The following is a 19,469-nucleotide window of genomic DNA, read 5'->3' on the forward strand; positions in this document are numbered from 1 at the left end:
GGAGCGGTTAATATTAAGTTTAAATCTGTTGTGTGCTCTTGTGTTGTTGTGGTTGAAGCTGAAGTAGTCACCGACAGGACAGGCAGGACATTGCAGCATATGATCTTGTGGGCAATACGTAGATCTTGTTTAAGGCGTCTTAGTTCTAAACTTTCTAGGCCCAGGATTGAAAGTCTAGTCCCGTAGGGTCTTCTGTTTCGAGTGGAAGAGTGAAGGGCTCTTCTGGTGAAGTATCTTTGGACATTTTCAAGGGTGTTAATGTCTGAGGTGCGATATGGGTTCCAAACAGATGAGCTGTTTGGTGTTTCGCTTCTCATCCCAGAAGCTTCTTCAACTCTGGTGGATGGTGGGGAATGGAAGGATTGATGCCCCTTGAAGACAGGTAGTCATTTGCATCCTTGTAGATCAGAGGTGGGCAATTAATTTTGCCATGGGGCCGCATGAGAAATTGGGATGGTTTTAGAGGGCCGGATTAATATAATTAACTCAGTTCTACCCAATACTGTATATTATTGGGTAGAACTGAGTTAATTATGTTATAATTAACTGTATACTGTATATTATTGGGTAGAACTGAGTTAATTATATTATAGTTATAAATTATAATTTTATATTATATTATAAATATATTATATATATAATTATATATTATAATTATATTATAATTATAAATTAATTGCCCACCCCTTCCTTCCTTGTTTCCTTCATTTCTCCTTCCTTCCTTCTCCAGATGGAGAGAAGCTTCTGTGTCTCTGATTTTCTCTGCCTTTTATTTCTGCTTTTGGGCAGTTCTCTACTTCTCTTTCAAAATGTTCCTTTCAGCTGCCTCTCTTCAACTGACCTAGATTGTCAGTTGAGAAAACATAGTGGAGGCTTTGCCTGAAAGTAGCTTTGGATTCCTTTTCTTCCTCCTTCTCTTCCCCCTGAGAGGTGGGGTGGGGGGTTTGTTTTAAATTTCTTGGAAAGGCCAATGAAACCAATGAGCATTTATTGGACTTTTGCAAAAGGGCATGGAAAGAGAATTTCTCCTTCCTTCCTCCTTCCCTCCTTCCCTCCCTCCATTTCTCCTTCCTTCCTCCCTCTACATTTCTCCTTCCTTCCTCCCTCTACATTTCTCCTTCCTTCCTTCCTCCATTTCTCTTTCCTTCCTTCCTTCATTTCTCCTTCCTTCCTTCCTTCCTCCATTTCTCCCTTCCTTCCTTCCATCTTTCCTTCCTCCATTTCTCTTTCCTTCCTTCCTTCATTTCTCCTTCCTTCCTGCCTTCCAACGTCCATGGACCTTTGCCCAGGTCTGTTTTAAATGGTAGCTGCAAATGACCATCTGTCTGCAAGAATTATAAATCCTTCCATTCCTCACCATCCAGTCAGAGCTGAAGAAGCTCTTGGGATGAGAAGCGAAACGTCTTCAAAAGACAAAAAACCAGAAAGTCCAATTGACTCTTGCGGGGTAAAATGCACTTTAGGTTGGTCGTAGCTTTTTTCCTGCAATATTTTTTTTCAACATTGAAAAAAATGTTGAAAAAACATTCATTGAGCAGGGATGGCCCAATGGTTAGGGTGCAGCATTGCAAGCTGCTTCAGCTAATTGATAGTTGTAGTTCGGCAGTTCAAATCTCACTACTGGCTCAAGGTTGACTCAGCCTTCCATCCTTCCCAGGTGGGTCAAATGAGGACACAGATTGTTGGAGCCAAGAGGCTGCAGAAAAAACAATTACTGTACTGCCAACCCGCCTTCCCTTGAGGACCTGTATACTGCACAAGTCAAAAAGAGGGGTGTGAAAATATTTACTGACCCCTCGCATCCTGGACATAAACTTTCAACTCCTACCCTCAAAACGTCGCTACAGAGCACTGCACACCAAGACAACTAGACACAAGGACAATTTTTCCCCAAACGCCATCACTCTGCTAAACAAATAATTCCCTCAACACTGTCAAATTATTTCTTAAGTCTGCACTACTATTACTACTAGTTTTTTTCTCATCATTCCTATCACTCATTTCCTCCCACTTATAACTGTATGGCTGTAACTTGTTGCTTGTATCCTTAAGATTTTTATGAATATTATTTCCTCATTGCTTATTTGACCCCTAGGGCAATCATTAAGTGTTGTAGCTCATGATTGTTGACAAATGTATTTTTTTCTTTTATGTGCACTCAAAGCATATACACCAAAAACAAATTCCTTGTATGTTCAATCATGCTTGGCCAATAAAGAATTCTGCCTGTCTGCCTGCCTGCCTGCCTGCCTGCCTGCCTATCTATCTATCTAATCGATCTCTATATCTATCTATCTCTGTCTGTCTGTCTGTCTATCTACCTATCTATCTACCTATATTTTCTCACGTTGCTTTTGATCTTTCCCCCAACTTCAGATTGTGTCCCCTTGTTCTTGTGTTCACTTTCCTATTAAAAATACTTCCCTCCTGGACCTTATGTAACCCTTTAACATATTTAAATGTTTCGATCATGTCCCCCCCTTTCCCTCCTATCCTCCAGACTATACAGGTTGAGTTCATGAAGTCTTTCCTGATACGTTTTATGCTTAAGACCTTCCACCATTCTTGTAGCCTGTCTTTGGACCCGTTCAATTTTATCCATATCTTTTTGTAGGTCAGGTCTCCAGAACTGAACACAGTATTCCAAATGTGGTCTCACCAGCGCTCTATACAGCGGGATCATAATCTCCCTCTTCCTGCTTGTTATATCTCTAGCTATGCAGCCAAACATTGTACTTGCTTTCCCTGACTGCACTGTTCATCCAGAAATCACTACCCCTAAATCCTTCTCTTCTGAAGTTTTTGCTAACACAGAATGGCCAATACAATACTCAGGTTGAGGATTCCTTTTCCCCAAGTGCATTATTTTACATTTGGAAACATTAAACTATACAGATACACCACGGATGGGTTGTACCCACCTTCCCTAACCGGTTCGCATCGTGATGGAAGTGCAAATTTTTCACTTCACGGAAATTACCCTCTGCAGATGAACAGAAGCCTTTGTACGCAGTGGGGTTATGGGTTTTTTTGCAATCTGCAGCAACTGGAGGAGCGGTTCAGAAGCAGTGGGCTGCCACTCATTGCTGCCGGTTCAGTGAGCGGTGGCAAATTTCTGCTACCGATTTTAAAGAACCGATCCAAACCGGCATCCAATCACCGTTATACACAAAAGTCCCAGAAATGTCAAGATTTATCATAATAATAATAATAATAATAATTTATAATAATTTATTAGATTAGTATGCCGCCCCTCTCCAAGGACTTTATTATGTAGCATGTGGCACTAACCTAGCCATCTTAAACATCGACTACCGTATTTTTCGGAGTAAAATATCTTTTTCTGCCCTAAAAGAGGCTGATAATTTGGGTGCATCTTATACTCTGTAGATTTTCTTTTTCAGCCTTAACTAACTGCTAATGATCTTCTCAGCTTTTACATGGCAGGTTCTTTCATTGTTTCTCTCTGCCAATAATGTTTTCCAAGCCTTAAGTCTTTGCAGGGTTTTTTTCATTGCTCTGAATAAGTTTCTTTCCAGCCCTAGCCGGGTGGTAATTATATTCCCAGTTCTTACCAGCTTGTAAGCTCTTACATTGTTACTCTAAGCAAAGAATGTTTTCCAAACCCTTTGTAGATTTTTATTTTTCCATTCTGTACTTGCTCCGAATTCTTTCCAGCCCTAACCGGGTGCTAACAATGTTCCCAGCTCTTACTGGCTTGCAAGCTCTTTCGTGGTTTCTCTCTGCAGATAATGTTTTCCAAGCCCTAAGTCTTTGCAGGTTTTTTTTCATTGCTCTGAATAAGTTTCTTTCCAGCCCTAGATGGGTGGTAATTATATTCCCAGTTCTTACCAGCTTGTAAGCTCTTACATTGTTACTCTAAGCAAAGAATGTTTTCCAAACCCTTTGTAGATTTTTTTTTTCCATTCTGTACTTGCTCCGAATTCTTTCCAGCCTTAACCGGGTGCTAACAATGTTCCCAGCTCTTACTGGCTTGCAAGCTCTTTCGTTGTTATCTCTGCAGATAATGTTTTCCAAGCCCTAAGTCTTTGCAGGGTTTTTTTCCATTGGTCTACCTTGCTTCAAATGTTTCTTTCCAGTCCTAATTGTTCCCAGCTCTTACTGGCTTGCAAGCTCTTTCGTTGTTACTCTCTGCAGATAATGTTTTCCAAGCCCTAGGTCTTTGCAGGGTTCTTTTCCATTGATCTAACTTGCTCCAAATGTTTCTTTCCAGCCCTAACTGTTCCCAGCTCTTACTGGCTTGCAAGCTCTTTCGTTGTTACTCTCTGCAGATAATGTTTTCCAAGCCCTAAGTCTTTGCAGGGTTTTTTTCCACTGGTCTAACTTGCTCCAAATGTTTCTTTCCAGCCCTAACTGTTCCCAGCTCACTGGCTTGCAAGCTCTTTCGTTGTTACTCTCTCCGAATAAGGCTTTTTTTAAAGCCCTAACCAGGGGATAAAATAATGTGCTGAAACTGACCAGACTAAAGATGCTAACCAGATGCTAAGCAGATTCTTTTCCCTATTTTTATCACCCAAAACTAAGGTGCGTCTTATACTCCAAAAAATACGGTAGTTGGCTGCAATTCCATCCAGGGCAAATAGTGATTTATTAATGCTAAGCACAGCTAAGCAAACTACATAAAGTAGGAATCCAGACAAACTACTAATAAGAAACTCTGTACTGGCCTAGCATGATGTGCAAACAAGCCATTGTGATTACATTTTTTTAAAAAATCCATTATATGTGAACCCAACCAAGAAAAACATCAAAAAAGTTAAGTTGTGTCGCTTGAAGAAAGTAACTACAAAATTACACAATGGTGTAGTATTTCAGCCTCCACCTCTTCTTCAGGGGTTGGGGGGAGTGAAGGTACAGATACAGACTTACAGACTACAATTTATCACAACATTTACGTTGCTAAGTGAAAAAAATTGCCCCGTTTTACAGCTTTGCTTGCTATGTTTCTTTTAAGTTGAATCGCTGCGGTTGTTATGTGAGTAACACCGTTGTTAAGTGAATCTGGCTTCCCCACTGTCTTGGCTTGTCAGAAGGTCACAAAAGCAGATCACCAAGGACAATGCCACCGTCACAAATACGAATCAGTTGCCAAGTATCCGAATTTTGACCCCATGAAACACAGAGATGGTCATAAGTGTGAAAAAATGTTCATAAGTCACTTATTTTCAATAGCATCGCATCTTCGGTCACTAAATGAGCTGTTGTAAATCTACAATCGTCTCTTTGTTATAAGTCGAGGACGATTTGCATTTCGGTTGTGATTACACACTTGGCGACTGGGTCGACAAACTTTCTGGATTTGAACGATTCACACTAAAAACGACGTGAATCGGTGTCACACCAAGGCTGAGCGGCCGACAAAGCTAAGCAGGGAACAGGCAGAAACCCAACCGGTTGAGCCCCAGGAAGGATCCGGAGTGCATTTAGGAGGAAAGAACAGAAGCAAAAAGCAAGAGCAGCTCGATTGAAAGTCACTGGTTTTAAAAAAAACCTACCGGGGAGATGAAGAGAGAGAAATCCTCAGTCCCTCGACCTGATTTTCCTTTCTCATGCTTTACACACTCGCTTTTTCACCCTGGGACGTGTGTGGAGGTGGGGAGAAAGGGGGAGGGGGGATAAACCGGAGCGGCTGTAGATGCCAGGAACCTCCCTGTCCGGGCGGCCCTTCCGCAAGTTTGTCAAGTGCGCAATTCGATTTTCTGGCTTTTTGTCCTTTGGACTCCCAAACCTGTTTGACCAGCCCAGGTGGAGTCCTTGGAAAAGAGCTGCGGGGCCGGTTGGCTGAGCCTGGCCCGCCCGGTTTCTGAGTTGGGAAAATACACACACGCACACACACACTCACAGAGAGAAAAAGAGGTGGGGAGAAACAGTGGAGAGACAGGCACAGGCACACAGGAAGAGAGACACACAGAGAGAGACACTTACAGAGGGAAAGAAAGAAACACAAGGAGTGGGACACAGACATGGAAAGAGACGAGCAGACACAGACACACAGGAGGAGAGGCAGACACACAGGGAGAGGAACAGACACACAGGGACACAGACAGGAAGAGACAGAGAGAGACGCACACAGAGAGAGACAGATACACAAGACAGACAGATACACAGGGACAGGGACACAGACAGGTAGGAAGAGAGAGAGAGAGATGCACGCACACACATACAGGCACACAGGAGGAGAGACAGGCACAGACAGAGGGAGAGGAACACAGACACAGAGAGAAAGACACACACAGAGCGAGAGATACAGTTACACAGAAAGAGGGACACAGACAGACATACAGACAGGGAGCGGAACACAAAGAAACAAAGAGGGAAAGAGACACACAGAGAGAAACATACAGATAAACAGGGAAAGGGCACAGACACACAAGACTCAGACACAGAGGGTCAGACTCATAGAGGGAAAGAGACAGAGACCTACAGACACAGTGGAGAGACAGACACAGGCACTCAGGAAGAGAGACGGAGAGAGAGAGAGAGACATACAGACACACACACAGGGAGAGAGACACACACACATAGAGACAGACACACATTTTCTAGCTTATAAAGAAGTATTTTGCGGTCTACTTTGTCAAATGCCTTACTGAAATCCAAACACAGGGATAGGAACACAGAAACACAGAAAGAGAAACACATGCAGACCCACAGGAAGAGAGAGACAGACACAGAGGGAGAGGGATACAGAGACACACACAGAGAGAGACTGATACACAGGGAGAGGGACACAGACACACAAGACACAGACATACAGGGATAGACACAAAGCCAAAGAGACAGACATACGAACATAGGGAGAGGATCACAGACACACAAGACACACCGGCACATATACAGACACAGGGAGAGGAACACAGACACACACGCACACACACAGGGAAAAAGATACAGAGAGAGAAATACAGATACACAGGGACAGGGACACAGAAAGAGACGAACACATGCACTTCTCTGTGGCGGCCCCAACCCTCTGGAACCAGCTCCCCCCAGAGATTAGGATTGCCCCCACCATCCTTGCCTTTCGTAAACTCCTTAAAACCCACCTCTGCTGTCAGGCATGGGGGAATTGAGACATCTCCCCCAGGCCTATATAATTTATGTATGGTATGTTTGTGTGTATGTCTTATTTTTAAAATGAGGGGTTTTTATATCTTTTTAAATATTAGATTTGTTATTGTATATTGTTTTTATTATTGCTGTGAGCCACCCCGAGTCTGCGGAGAGGGGCGGCATACAAATCTAATTCATAATAATAGTTTACAGTTTATTAGATTTGTATGCCGCCCCTCTCCGAAGACTCGGGGCGGCTCACAGCATAGCAGTAATGCAATACATTACAAATCTAATAAAAAATTAAATCCATTTAAGAGGACATTAATAACATAATAAAAACCCTAACTATGCAGTCATACACATTCAGCCTAATCTATCATACAGTAAGGCCAAAAACAATAAAAAAGGGGGAAAGATGGTAATTATCCCCACGCCTGGTGACAAAAGTGGGTCTTCAGCATTTTACGGAAGGAAAGGAGGGTGGGGGCTATTCAAATCTCTGGAGGGAGATGATTCCAGAGGGCCGGGGCCGCCACAGAGAAGGCTCTTCCCCTGGGTCCCACCAGCCAACATTGTTTGGTTGACGGGACCCGGAGAAGGCCAACTCTGTGGGACCTAATCGGCCACTGGGATTCATGCGGCAGGAGGCGGTCTCGGAGATATTCTGGTCCGATGCCATGTAGGGTTTTATAGGTTATAACCAACACTTTGAATTGTGACCGGGAACTGATCGGCAGCCAATGCAGACTGCGGAGTGTTGGTGAAACATGGGCAGATCTTGGAAGCCCCATGATGGCTCTCACGGCTGCGTTCTGCATGATCTGAAGTTTCCAAACACTCTTCAAAGGTAGCCCCATGTAGAGAGCGTTGCAGTAGCCGAACCTTGAGGTGATGAGGGCATGAGTGACAATAATAATAATAATAATAATAATAATAATAATAATAATAATAATAATACTACACACAGACACAATGGAGGAGAGACAGACACACAGACACACAGGGAGAGAGACCGACACACAAGACACACACACAGGGGCAGGAGCACAGACACATAGAAAGAGACACAGAGAGACACATGCATATACACATATAGGCACACACAGGAAAAGAGACACACATACAGACCCAGAGGGAGAGGAACACAGACACACAGAGAGACATTCAGATACACAGGGAGAGGGACGCAGACACACAAGGCACAGACATAGAGGGACAGACACAGAGACACACACAGAGGGAAAGAGACAGAGACATTCGGATATACAGGGAGAGGGACACAGACACACACAGACACAGAGAAAAGAGCACGCACACAGAGAGAGAGAGACACAGGGACAGACGGAGACGGAAAGAGAGACTCACACACATACAGGCACCGGTGGGGAGACACCTACAGAGAGAGATACACATAAACACTCCCACACGCAGTCACAGAGACAGACCTACATGGAAAGAGAGGCACAGAGACACAGACACATTCACACACGGGAATGGGGGGGAGACAGAAAAAGGAGATAGACACGCGCATAGATACGGACACAGACAAACACACACACAAATGCTGGAAGCTTTTAAGGGGCGAGTACAAGTGCACTAGAGTGCCTTCCGTCCCCTGTCCCATTGCTCTCCTATATCTCCTATACCTTTCTTCTATTCCTATATCTCTTCTTCTATTCTTTCATTGATATGTTCTATTCCTATATCTTCTATTCTTTCATTGATATGTTCTATTCCTATATCTTCTATTCTTTCATTGATATGTTCTATTCCTATATCTTCTATTCTTTCATTGATATGTTCTATTCCTATATCTTCTATTCTTTCATTGATATGTTCTATTCCTATATCTTCTATTCTTTCATTGATATGTTCTATTCCTATATCTTCTATTCTTTCATTGATATGTTCTATTCCTATATCTTCTATTCTTTCATTGATATGTTCTATTCCTATATCTTCTATTCTTTCATTGATATGTTCTATTCCTATATCTTCTATTCTTTCATTGATATGTTCTATTCCTATATCTTCTATTCTTTCATTGATATGTTCTATTCCTATATCTTCTCTTCTATTCTTTCATTGATATGTTCTATTCCTATATCTTCTCTTCTATTCTTTCATTGATATGTTCTATTCCTATATCTTCTATTCTATTCTTTCATTGATATGTTCTATTCCTATATCTTCTATTCTTTTATTGATATGTTCTATTCCTATATCTTCTCTTCCATTCTTTCATTGATATGTTCTATTCCTATATCTTCTCTTCTATTCTTTCATTGATATGTTCTATTCCTATATCTTCTATTCTTTCATTGATATGTTCTATTCCTATATCTTCTCTTCTATTCTTTCATTGATATGTTCTATTCCTATATCTTCTCTTCCATTCTTTCATTGATATGTTCTATTCCTATATCTTCTATTCTATTCTTTCATTGATATGTTCTATTCCTATATCTTCTATTCTTTCATTGATATGTTCTATTCCTATATCTTCTCTTCCATTCTTTCATTGATATGTTCTATTCCTATATCTTCTATTCTATTCTTTCATTGATATGTTCTATTCCTATATCTTCTATTCTTTCATTGATATGTTCTATTCCTATATTTTCTCTTCCATTCTTTCATTGATATGTTCTATTCCTATATCTTCTCTTCTATTCTTTCATTGATATGTTCTATTCCTATATCTTCTATTCTTTCATTGATATGTTCTATTCCTATATCTTCTCTTCCATTCTTTCATTGATATGTTCTATTCCTATATCTTCTCTTCTATTCTTTCATTGATATGTTCTATTCCTATATCTTCTCTTCCATTCTTTCTTAGATATATTTTACTATGAATATCTCCTCTATAACCTTCATCATGTATTTTACTGTCTACCCACTAAAACCCTCATTGTGTATTGGACAAAATCAGTCAATCAATAAAATAAAAATAAATGTTGGATAGAAGAGCCGGGGTGGTGCAGCAGGTAGAGTGCTGTACTGCAGACCACTGAAGCTGACTGTAGATCTGAAGGTCAGTGGTTCAAATCTCATCACCCGCTCAAGGTTGACTCAGCCTTCCATCCTTCCGAGGTGGGTAAAATGAGGACCCGGATTGTGGGGGCAATAGGCTGGCTTTGTTTAAAAAGTGCTATTGCTAACATGTTGTAAGCCGCCCTGAGTCTAAGGAGAAGGGCGGCATAAAAATTGAATAAATAAATAACCCTCTGTCTGAAGTAGTGTAGGGTTTCCTGCCTAAGCAGGGGGTGGGACTAGAAGACCTCCAAGGTCCCTTCCAACTCTGTTGCTGTCTTTACTATTACAAACAAATGGTGGGGGGGAGAGAAGACACACACATACCCACACTGGGGGTGGGGGAGACAGACGGACAAATGGTGGGGAGAGGAACAGACAGACACACACTCAAAGACACACAAATACAGGCATTGACAGATACAGACAGACAAACACAAAAATGGGGGAGGGGAGAGTCACACACATACATACACACATACAGGCATTCACACACTCTCCACCGCCACCCCAAAGGTATGCAAGCACACCTACACTCCCCACCTGTCTCAGCCCACTTTCAGTACTAGAGAGCAGCACAGGTGTTGCCCTCACTTTCAGGTGTGGGTGAGGGTGTTGTGTATTTAAAACTTTGCCACTGCAGACCAAGCAAAGAACTCTTGCTGATGATTAGTTCGACAGGTGGTCCTCGACTTACGACCATGAATGAGCCCAACATTTCCATTGCTGAACAAGACAACTGTTGAGCGGGTTTTGACCCATTTTACAATCTTTCTTGCTGCAGTGAATCACAGCCATTGTTGGTGTTGTGGTTGCCTCTGGGCCAGCTCCTGCCCCAAGGACTGTGGGGGTGGATGTGGGTGAATCCTCCCATTGTCAGAGGCCACTTTTACTGCCGACTGCTTCGGACAGTGAAGCGTCTGTAGCAATGTTCCCTCTAATTTGTTTTCGGTGTGGGCGGAAAAGTATAGTGTCTGAGCGACAGTCCCTTTGGGACTGGGCGGCATAGAAGTATAAATGAATGAATAAATAAATAAATAAGAAAAAAAATCCCTTCTTTTTTTATTAAAAGAAATTAATAATAAAACAAAACCAAAATCTATTACTATTATTATCTTCTCTTTTTCCATCCCTGTCTCCTCCCCCCCTTGTATGTGTGTGTGTGTCTGTGAACTCTTGAACCATTTCCAATTAGAGGTGAGCTATTGGAAATGGTTCAAGAGTTCACACACACACACACGGCTGGGGGTTTTTTCCTCTGTTATTATTTGGGTGCTTTTTACCATATAGTTTAAATCAAGAGTCATTTCTCCATTGACTCTGGAAGGAGAGTCCATCATGGGTTGTTAACCAATCCTATTGGTAGAGACTGAGTTAATTTAAATAATTAATTAACTGGCACCGCCCCCTTAGCAGCCCCCATGAGCCAGTTTTAAAAACTCAGTCTAAGTGTAGAGACTGTAGTTTCTGTACTGAGTGTTTAATAGAGTATAAAAATGTTATGTTATAATATGTTTCTTTATATTAAAGTGGTACCTTTTAATGTTTTCTTCTTTTGTCTTCTCTGCAGGTTGAAGAAGATTTTCCAAAGGGGTCTCTGCCCTCCGCGGGCACCACCCCCATCGTTATCTCCTCGGGGGGCCCTTCCCTCAGCGGGTACCACCCTGATCGAGGAGCAACACAGCCTGGGGTCCCTGACCTCCGTGGTCAGACTCGGCTGCGAGCTGAAGGTGGGGGGGTCCGCCCCCCCCACTGGGAAGCTTGGAAAAGGCGATTCCCTGTTTGCGCGGCAGAAAAAAAAGCGTTTTGGACGCCTGCCAGCGCCTCTCAGCTGTTCGGCGACCGGGATTAAAGCCGCCGCAGCCGCTTTGCTTGTTACACAGCCGTTTTTCTTGCTGCGGGCGGCGTTTTAAAGCCGTTTTTGGGAGTTTCCAAGTGGCTGGCTAGTGGTTTGTCTTCGGAGCCTCGGCTCCTCGACAGCGGCAGGGATCGCGATCGCCTCAGAGAGCCGCCATTTTCGGGCTGTCAAAAGACAGGGGAAAGTTCCCACGCTTTCTAATTGCCCAAGAGGCGGTGAAGTTCCTCTCCGCCTTCTTATTAGGCGCGACTGAACAAGACAAGCAGTTCTGCGCATGTGCAGTGCCTTCAAAGCTCCCGATCGCCATTTTATCTCCTTGTGAGGAGAAGCGAGTATAGAGGAGCAGTGCATTTAAGGACATTGGTGATTTTCAGCTCTCTCGTGAGTACTATGGAAGGTCACGCTACTCCAGATAAGGTGACCTCTCCCTCTGTGGCCCCCAAGGACAAGGCCAAAACTTCTAAGTCAAAAGACAAGGCCAAGTCATCCCAGGCCTCCTCTTCATCACTTAAAGAGGCAGAGAGGCGTATCAAGGCCTTGGAGCAGAGGCTTGAAGCTGCTCTTCATATCCCTGCAGTGTCCTCTGTGCCTTCACATTTAACTCTGGCCAGAGACGTCTTAGCTCCTTTACCTGCCATGAGGCCTGCTGAGCCCTTCTCTGAGAAAGACTGGTCTCCTGAAAGGCAGTTTAACATGAATCCAGTTCTGCCATCTCCAGGCCACAGTGGGCCTAGACCAGGCTCTGCATCACACTCTGTGAGGAGCGGCCAGGGGCCATCTGCTACTTTCACACCCACAGCAGCAGGGTTGCGAACACAACCTGATTCTTGGCATCAGATGTCCCCATCAGTGCAGGATTTGATTAACAATGCCTACTCTCAGGGGATGGCATCAGGGGTGCAACAAGTTACACAGGCACCTCGCCCAGTGCAGTCCAAAAGCCTATGGTGTGCACCGCCCCCCTCGGGTTTGGGGTCCTGGGCTGAAGAAGCAAACCCTTTAGAGGACGTTGAAAAAGACTATGATCTTTCTGATGACGAAACACTGCCAGAACAGCCTGTGGCGGCTGGATTATTTAAAGCTTCAACTTTCAGGGTCTTGCTTCATAAGGCCAAGCAAACTGTAGACTTGCCAGGTCCTGGGAAACCATCAGACACCACGGATGGGACCAAACCGTCTACAGTCCTCTTTAAGGAGCCCCAGCCCGAGTCAGAGCACATTCCATCCTCTGATATCATCCAGCAAAGTGTTAAAAGACCCTGGCAACACCCAGCTGCAGCGCAGGGCCCCTCTGCAGTAGAAAGAAGATTCTACACATTTGATGAGGAGGTAGAGAAATTACTGGAATTCCCTCCTATAGATCAGCCGGTCATGCAGCTGATTTCCAAGTCCTTAGTGCCCTCTGAGAAAGGCGATAGCCTAAAACCTGAGGACAGAAAGGCAGAGGTGTTAATACGCAAAACACATCAGATGGCGAGCTGGGGATTTAGAGCAGTGGCGGCGGCTGCTTCCTTTTTCACAAGAGCATCTATCGTATGGCTGCAGGAGATGCAGGCCAGACTTGGACCGGATGAGGGTCGCTTGCGGCAGGACCTTGGAAAGCTGTTGGTGGCAGCAGAGTTTTCAGCGGACGCCACTCTGCATGCTGCCAAGTTTTCGGCCAGAAGTATGGCGGCAACTTTGTCATCAAGGCGCCTCCTCTGGCTGAGAAGCTGGCCAGCAGACCTGAAGTCTAAATGGAACCTGGCCTCAGCACCCTTTCAGGGGGAAAAGCTTTTTGGGGAAGCACTGGATCCAGTCCTCGTGGAGGACAAGGACAAGAGAAAGTCCCTCCCCAGAGCCTACAGGCGCCAGGAGCGTTGCTATAATCCCTACCAACGCAGGCAGTCCTTTCGGTGGGACTCCTCTGCTCCAGCGGGTCAAAATACCAGACCGTATTCCCAGACCCAGTACAATACTACCACGTTTCGGAGTGATAGAGTCCCCTTCCAGGATCGCCAGAGAGGGTATCAACAAACGAGGCGGCCCTTTCATGGAAACCAGAGGGGCTTCAAGCACCCTAAGTGACTCTGTTCATCGGCCCCTGGGAGGCAAACTTCAGTTTTTCGAGGCCTCCTGGCGGACTACGTTTTCCGACAGGTGGGCGTTAGCAACTGTCTCCCAGGGCTTGCGTTTGGAGTTCCTCCAGCCCCACCAAACCGTTATGTTCAATGTCCAGTTCAGCGGGACCCCCTGAAGAGGTCCCAACATCAAAAGGAGATAACCCATCTCTTGGAGATACGGGCAATAGAGGAAGTGCCCAGACAAGAAATAGGTACCGGGTTTTATTCAAGGGTCTTCCTTGTACCGAAAACATCGGGAGGGGTCCAAATGATCCTCAATTTAAAACACCTCAATACCTATATCAGGTATCGACGATTCCGGATGCATTCTCTTCAAACCATCTTGGCCGCAATCCGGAGGCACGATCTATTGACATCCATAGATTTAAAAGAAGCCTACTTGCATGTGCCAATCCTGCCGGCTCATCGGAGATTTCTCCGGTTCTACCTGGACGGCTCCCACTACCAATACCGGGCAATGCCGTTCGGCCTTTCTTCGGCCCCTCGCACGTTTACGAAATTACTCGACGTACTAACTGCCCAGATCAGGTCTCATGGGATTCGAATTCTAGCTTACCTAGACAACCTTATTATTCTGTTCAGGTCCCCTCAGAGGGCGCTGTAAGATCTGGCAGTCACGAGACAGACACTGGAATCCCATGGGTTCACGATCAACGAAGAAAAGAGTCATCTTCTTCCAACAGTCAAACTGTTACATCTGGGGTCCATGATAGATACTTCCACAGGGACTGTGACCTTATCTCCGGAGAGAATGTCAAACATTCGACAATTACTCTTACATCTTCGACACCAGCAACGGGTGTCTCTCGCGTTCCTTTCAAAGGTTCTGGGGACCCTTGTTTCAACTATCGGCATTGTGCCTTGGGCCCGTCATCATCTCAGGGTCCTTCAATGGTTCCTTCTTCCATGGCAGAAGGCCAAAATGAGTCACTCACAAAGGTCAGTGCGGCTTCCTTCAGAAGTCAAGGTATCGTTGAGATGGTGGACTTTCCCTGCCTTGGGCAACGGGAGCCTCTTCTGCAACCGGGACCGCCTAATCCTCACAATGGATGCCAGTCTGTCCGGTTGGGGGGCCCACATGGGACTACATATGGCCCAGGGACTTTGGTCTCCGGAAGATCTGAGCCCAATCAACATCAACTATTTGGAGCTCAGGGCAGTCTTTCTTGCTCTTCAAGCTTTCTCTCCTTGGATTCGGGGCAAGCATGTGTTGGTCTTAACCGACAATGTGGCTACCAGGGCCCACTTGAATCATCAAGGGGGAACGAAGTCTCTCCGCCTGATGGTCGAGTCAGCGGCCCTTTTCAACTGGGCCGAGACCCGCTTAGCCTCACTGTCGGCGGAACATATTGCTGGGACCAGCAACGTTCAGGCAGACTGGCTGAGCAGGTCTACCCTGGACCCCGCAGAGTGGAGACTCGATCCCGGAGTGTTTCATCAGATAATTCAACGCTTCGGGACTCCTCTGGTGGACCTTTTTGCATCACAAGCCAACACGCAACTAGTGAGATTTTATTCCCGGTTCCCAACACCAAGGGCAGAAAGGGTCAACGCCCTATTGTCTCCATGGCCCAGGGGTCTGCTGTATGCATTTCCCCCGACGTGTCTACTACAACGGGTACTGGACAGAGTAATCCGGGAGAGAGCCGAGGTCATCATAGTGGCTCCATACTGGCCCCGCCGGCCGTGGTTCGCAGACCTGGTAGCTCTCTCAGTGTCCCCTCCTTGGAGGATCCTGGATCGGATTGTCTCCCTCACTCAGGGGTCCATTTGTCACCCGGATCCCCAATGGTTCCAATTAGCCGCCTGGCGTGTGAGCGGGAGAGACTAACACAGCAACATCTACCGGACACGGTCATTGCTACTATGCAGGCGGCTCGTCGGCCATCGACAGTGCGGATATACCAGGCAACATGGGCAGCCTTCTGCAGATTTTGTGCTACCCGCCACTGTGATCCGAAGCAAGCCTCGTTGATTGCAATCCTGGAATTTCTCCAATCGGGAATTGAGCGGGGCTTAGCCCCTAACACCCTAAAAAGGCAAGTGGCGGCCCTTTCAACTATAATCCGTGTGTCAGACTTTCGATCTTTGGCTCACCATCCATGGGTGAGGGATTTCATCAAGGGAGCTATTAACAAGCACGCTCCTCCGGTACGGAGATTCCCGACATGGGATCTCACCCTGGTGCTACGTGCACTCACGGGACCTCCCTTTGAACCCATGAGGTCAATTTCATATAGACTCTTATCAATTAAGACATTGTTTTTGGTGGCAATTACATCTGCCCGAAGGGTTTCTGAGTTGTCAGCGCTGTCCGTCAGGCCGGACTTGTGTGTGTTCCATCCGGACAGAGTGGTGCTGCGGTTGGACCCTTTGTTTATCCCGAAGGTGAATTCAGATTTTCACAGAAGGCAAGAGCTGGTTCTACCGGACTTCTGCACACATGGTCAACATCCTTCTGAACTTCGTTGGCACAAGATTGATGTCCGAAGGGCTTTGAAGCTCTATATCAGGAGGACAGCACCTTTTCGAAAGACTGAAAGACTCTTTGTCTCCTTTGCTCAAGCCACGATGGGTCTTGGAGTTTCTTCCCAATCCCTTAGCCGCTGGATTAGGGATTGCATTGCGGAGGCTTATACATCGAGATCTCAATCTCCTCCCGCCGGGATTATGGCACATTCCACTAGAAGTGCGGCTACTTCGGCGGCTTGGTCAACGCAAGCTTCCTTAGAAGATATTTGTCGGGCAGCTACATGGGCGTCGGCTTCCACTTTTATACGCCACTATAAACTGGACTCCTTGGCTTCGGCAGAGGCTTCATTTGGCAGGCGTGTCTTGCAGCGAGTGTGTGCCACTCCAACGACCTCGGCCCAGCCTTTTCCCTCCCAGGGGATTTGATCTTTGGTATATCCCATGATGGACTCTCCTTCCAGAGTCAATGGAGAAGAACCGTTGTACATACCTGAACAGTCTTCTCAGTGCTCTGGAAGGAGAGTCCATACCCACCCGGCATGGTGTTTGGCCAGGTCGCCGGAGTGTTGGGACTGTTGAAGTTTGTACAGTGTTATGAAGTTAATAAAACTTTCTGGCTTTTACATTGTCTTCGTTTTTAAAACTGGCTCATGGGGGCTGCTAAGGGGGCGGTGCCAGTTAATTAATTATTTAAATTAACTCAGTCTCTACCAATAGGATTGGTTAACAACCCATGATGGACTCTCCTTCCAGAGCACTGAGAAGACCGTTCAGGTATGTACAACAGTTCTTCTCTCTCTTTCTCTCTCCCCCTCTTGCTCTCTCTCTCTCTTTCTCTCTCTCTCATTTTCTTTCTATTGCTTTCTTTCTCTCCCACTCTTTCTTTCTATCTCTCTTTCTTTCTTTCTCTTCTCTCTCTTGCTATCTCTGTCCCCCCTTCATCTCTCTCTCTCTTTCTTGTTTTCTTTCTCTCTCTCTATTGCTTTCTTTCTCTCTCACTCTTTCTATCTCTCTTGTTTTCTTTCTCTCCTCTCTCTTGCTATCTCTCTCTCTCCCCCCTTTCTCTCTTTCTCTGAACAGCGGCATTGGGCAGTAGCCGTGGAGCGGCGGCAGGGTGATCAGCTGTGAGGCGGAGCTCTGGAACGGAGGCACCGACGGCGAGGGGGCTGCGAGAGCGCTTTCTACGAGCGCTTCAGGAACGCCTGCCCTGCCTCTACTGCAACCCCCTTGCTGGAAGTCTGGGACGAAAGCGCTCCCAGCGAAGGGGCTGCGAGAGGGGCGGGGTGGGCATTCCCGAAGCCCGCAGAGAAAGCCCTCTCTCTCAGCCCCCTGGCTGGCAGCGCTTTCGTCCCGCAGCCACCACCGCCGCGGGAGAAGTCACGCCCCAAGGCAGGAGGCGGCGGAGGAGGAGAGGGGGCAGATCGGGCGGGCGGGGGACAGGGCCGAGAAGCCAGGGGCGCGTTTGGCCGGAGGCACCGTGGGGAGGCAGGGGCAGCCGCAGCTCCCTTTCCTCCTACTGCCACACCTCCCCACCCTCGCCCCCCGCGGGCTGGCAGGGGATGGGGAGCGCGCACCCATGGAAAAGGGTGCACGGGGGGTATTTTGGGGCGCACGCAAACGCGCACAGCTTACAGGGAACGCTGGTCTGTAGCAGATAGTGAAAGTGAAGTGGGATCCTCAGAGGAGGTAATTGCAGGCAGCCCCTTAGATAGTCGCCCCGTGAGTGATTCGTCATCATTGTCATCACTGGATTCGGAAGAGGAGACATTCATTGATGTGCGCAGATGCAAGGCAATGTCTAGGAAAGAGCAACTGCGTAAATACTACAGGAAATAATGGAGATCCCCTGTGGCTGGGCGTAATTAGGCTGCTGGGGCTGCTGTTAAATTGTCAGCGTTCTTGCCTTTGGGCGTGGAAGTTTATCTGTTCGGTGAAGGAGAGAGGTGTACTTTGCATCAGGATTCTACAAGGACTCTTTGAACTGTTTCCAGAACTTTTGAATTAAATCATAGTTAAGTTTGTGACTTGAGAACTCTTGAAGGAGGGTGGCTGTGACGTCTTTACAGCTGCCTTTTATCTGCTTTGTGTTTGTTTATTGTTCTTCACAGCATTCAAGGCTGTTGCTTTGAAGGTGAGCACTTTGACTGACTAAAAGTTTGTTTGGCTCATATTTCCCTTTCGATAAAACAGTGTTATTGACTTTACAACTGTGTGTGTCTAAATTGCAACTTTTGAACTTAATTGGGGGCTCGTGTCGAGAAGCCCGGCAGAACAGTTAAGTTGGTAGCACAGTCGTTAAGTGAATTTGGCTTCCCCCATTGACTATCAGAGGGTCACAAAAGGGAATCGTGTGACCCCTGCAATCGCCGTAAGTATGAACTACTGAATTTTGAGCATGTGGTTGTAAATGTGGGGGGAAAAGGTCATAAGTCATTTTTTTTTCAGTGCCATAACTTTGAATGGTCACTAAATGAATTGTTGTAACCTGAGGATATCCTCTGTACGAGCCATTTCTGGATCATTAAAAGCCCCTTGTAAATCAAAGGTTCCCCATTTTTCCGATCATCTTATGTTTTATATTAGGATAAATTTGAGAAATGTTGTGTTGCTGGGTCAGTTAACCTTTCTTGATAGTCACAAATTTCACTCTTGGTGTGCTTTCCTGACATTTCCTCCCGAACTGCCCTATTTAGTTTACAGCCTCATGGGATTTCCTGGTGGTCTCCTTTCCTGACCCTGCCTGCCTGTTTATTAGCAAAAGATTGTGGAGATTCTCAATCCTCCAGGTCATGGTTGTCCCAAAGGGGCTTTATGTTAAGAGGCACCTAGACTTTCTGGTTGTTCTTTGAAGAATAGAATTAGAATTGGAATTAGAATTAGAATAGAATAGTAAAATAGAATAG

The 19,469-nt window shown here is 45.8% G+C and overlaps 1 protein-coding gene across 1 annotated transcript in view; it reads right to left on the minus strand.

Moving 5' to 3' along the window:
• Positions 1-6,346, minus strand: part of TMEM79 (transmembrane protein 79) — a 30,140-nt gene extending 23,794 nt beyond the window's left edge. The window contains exon 1 of the mRNA XM_070766091.1: positions 5,517-6,346. The gene's annotated coding sequence lies outside the window, so the exon portion shown is untranslated. The remainder of the gene's footprint in view (positions 1-5,516) is intronic.
• Between the last annotated feature and the right edge of the window lie 13,123 nt (positions 6,347-19,469).

This window comes from Erythrolamprus reginae, chromosome 13 (genome assembly GCF_031021105.1).
Source record: "Erythrolamprus reginae isolate rEryReg1 chromosome 13, rEryReg1.hap1, whole genome shotgun sequence".
In the NCBI taxonomy this organism is placed as follows: Eukaryota; Metazoa; Chordata; class Lepidosauria; order Squamata; family Dipsadidae; genus Erythrolamprus; species Erythrolamprus reginae.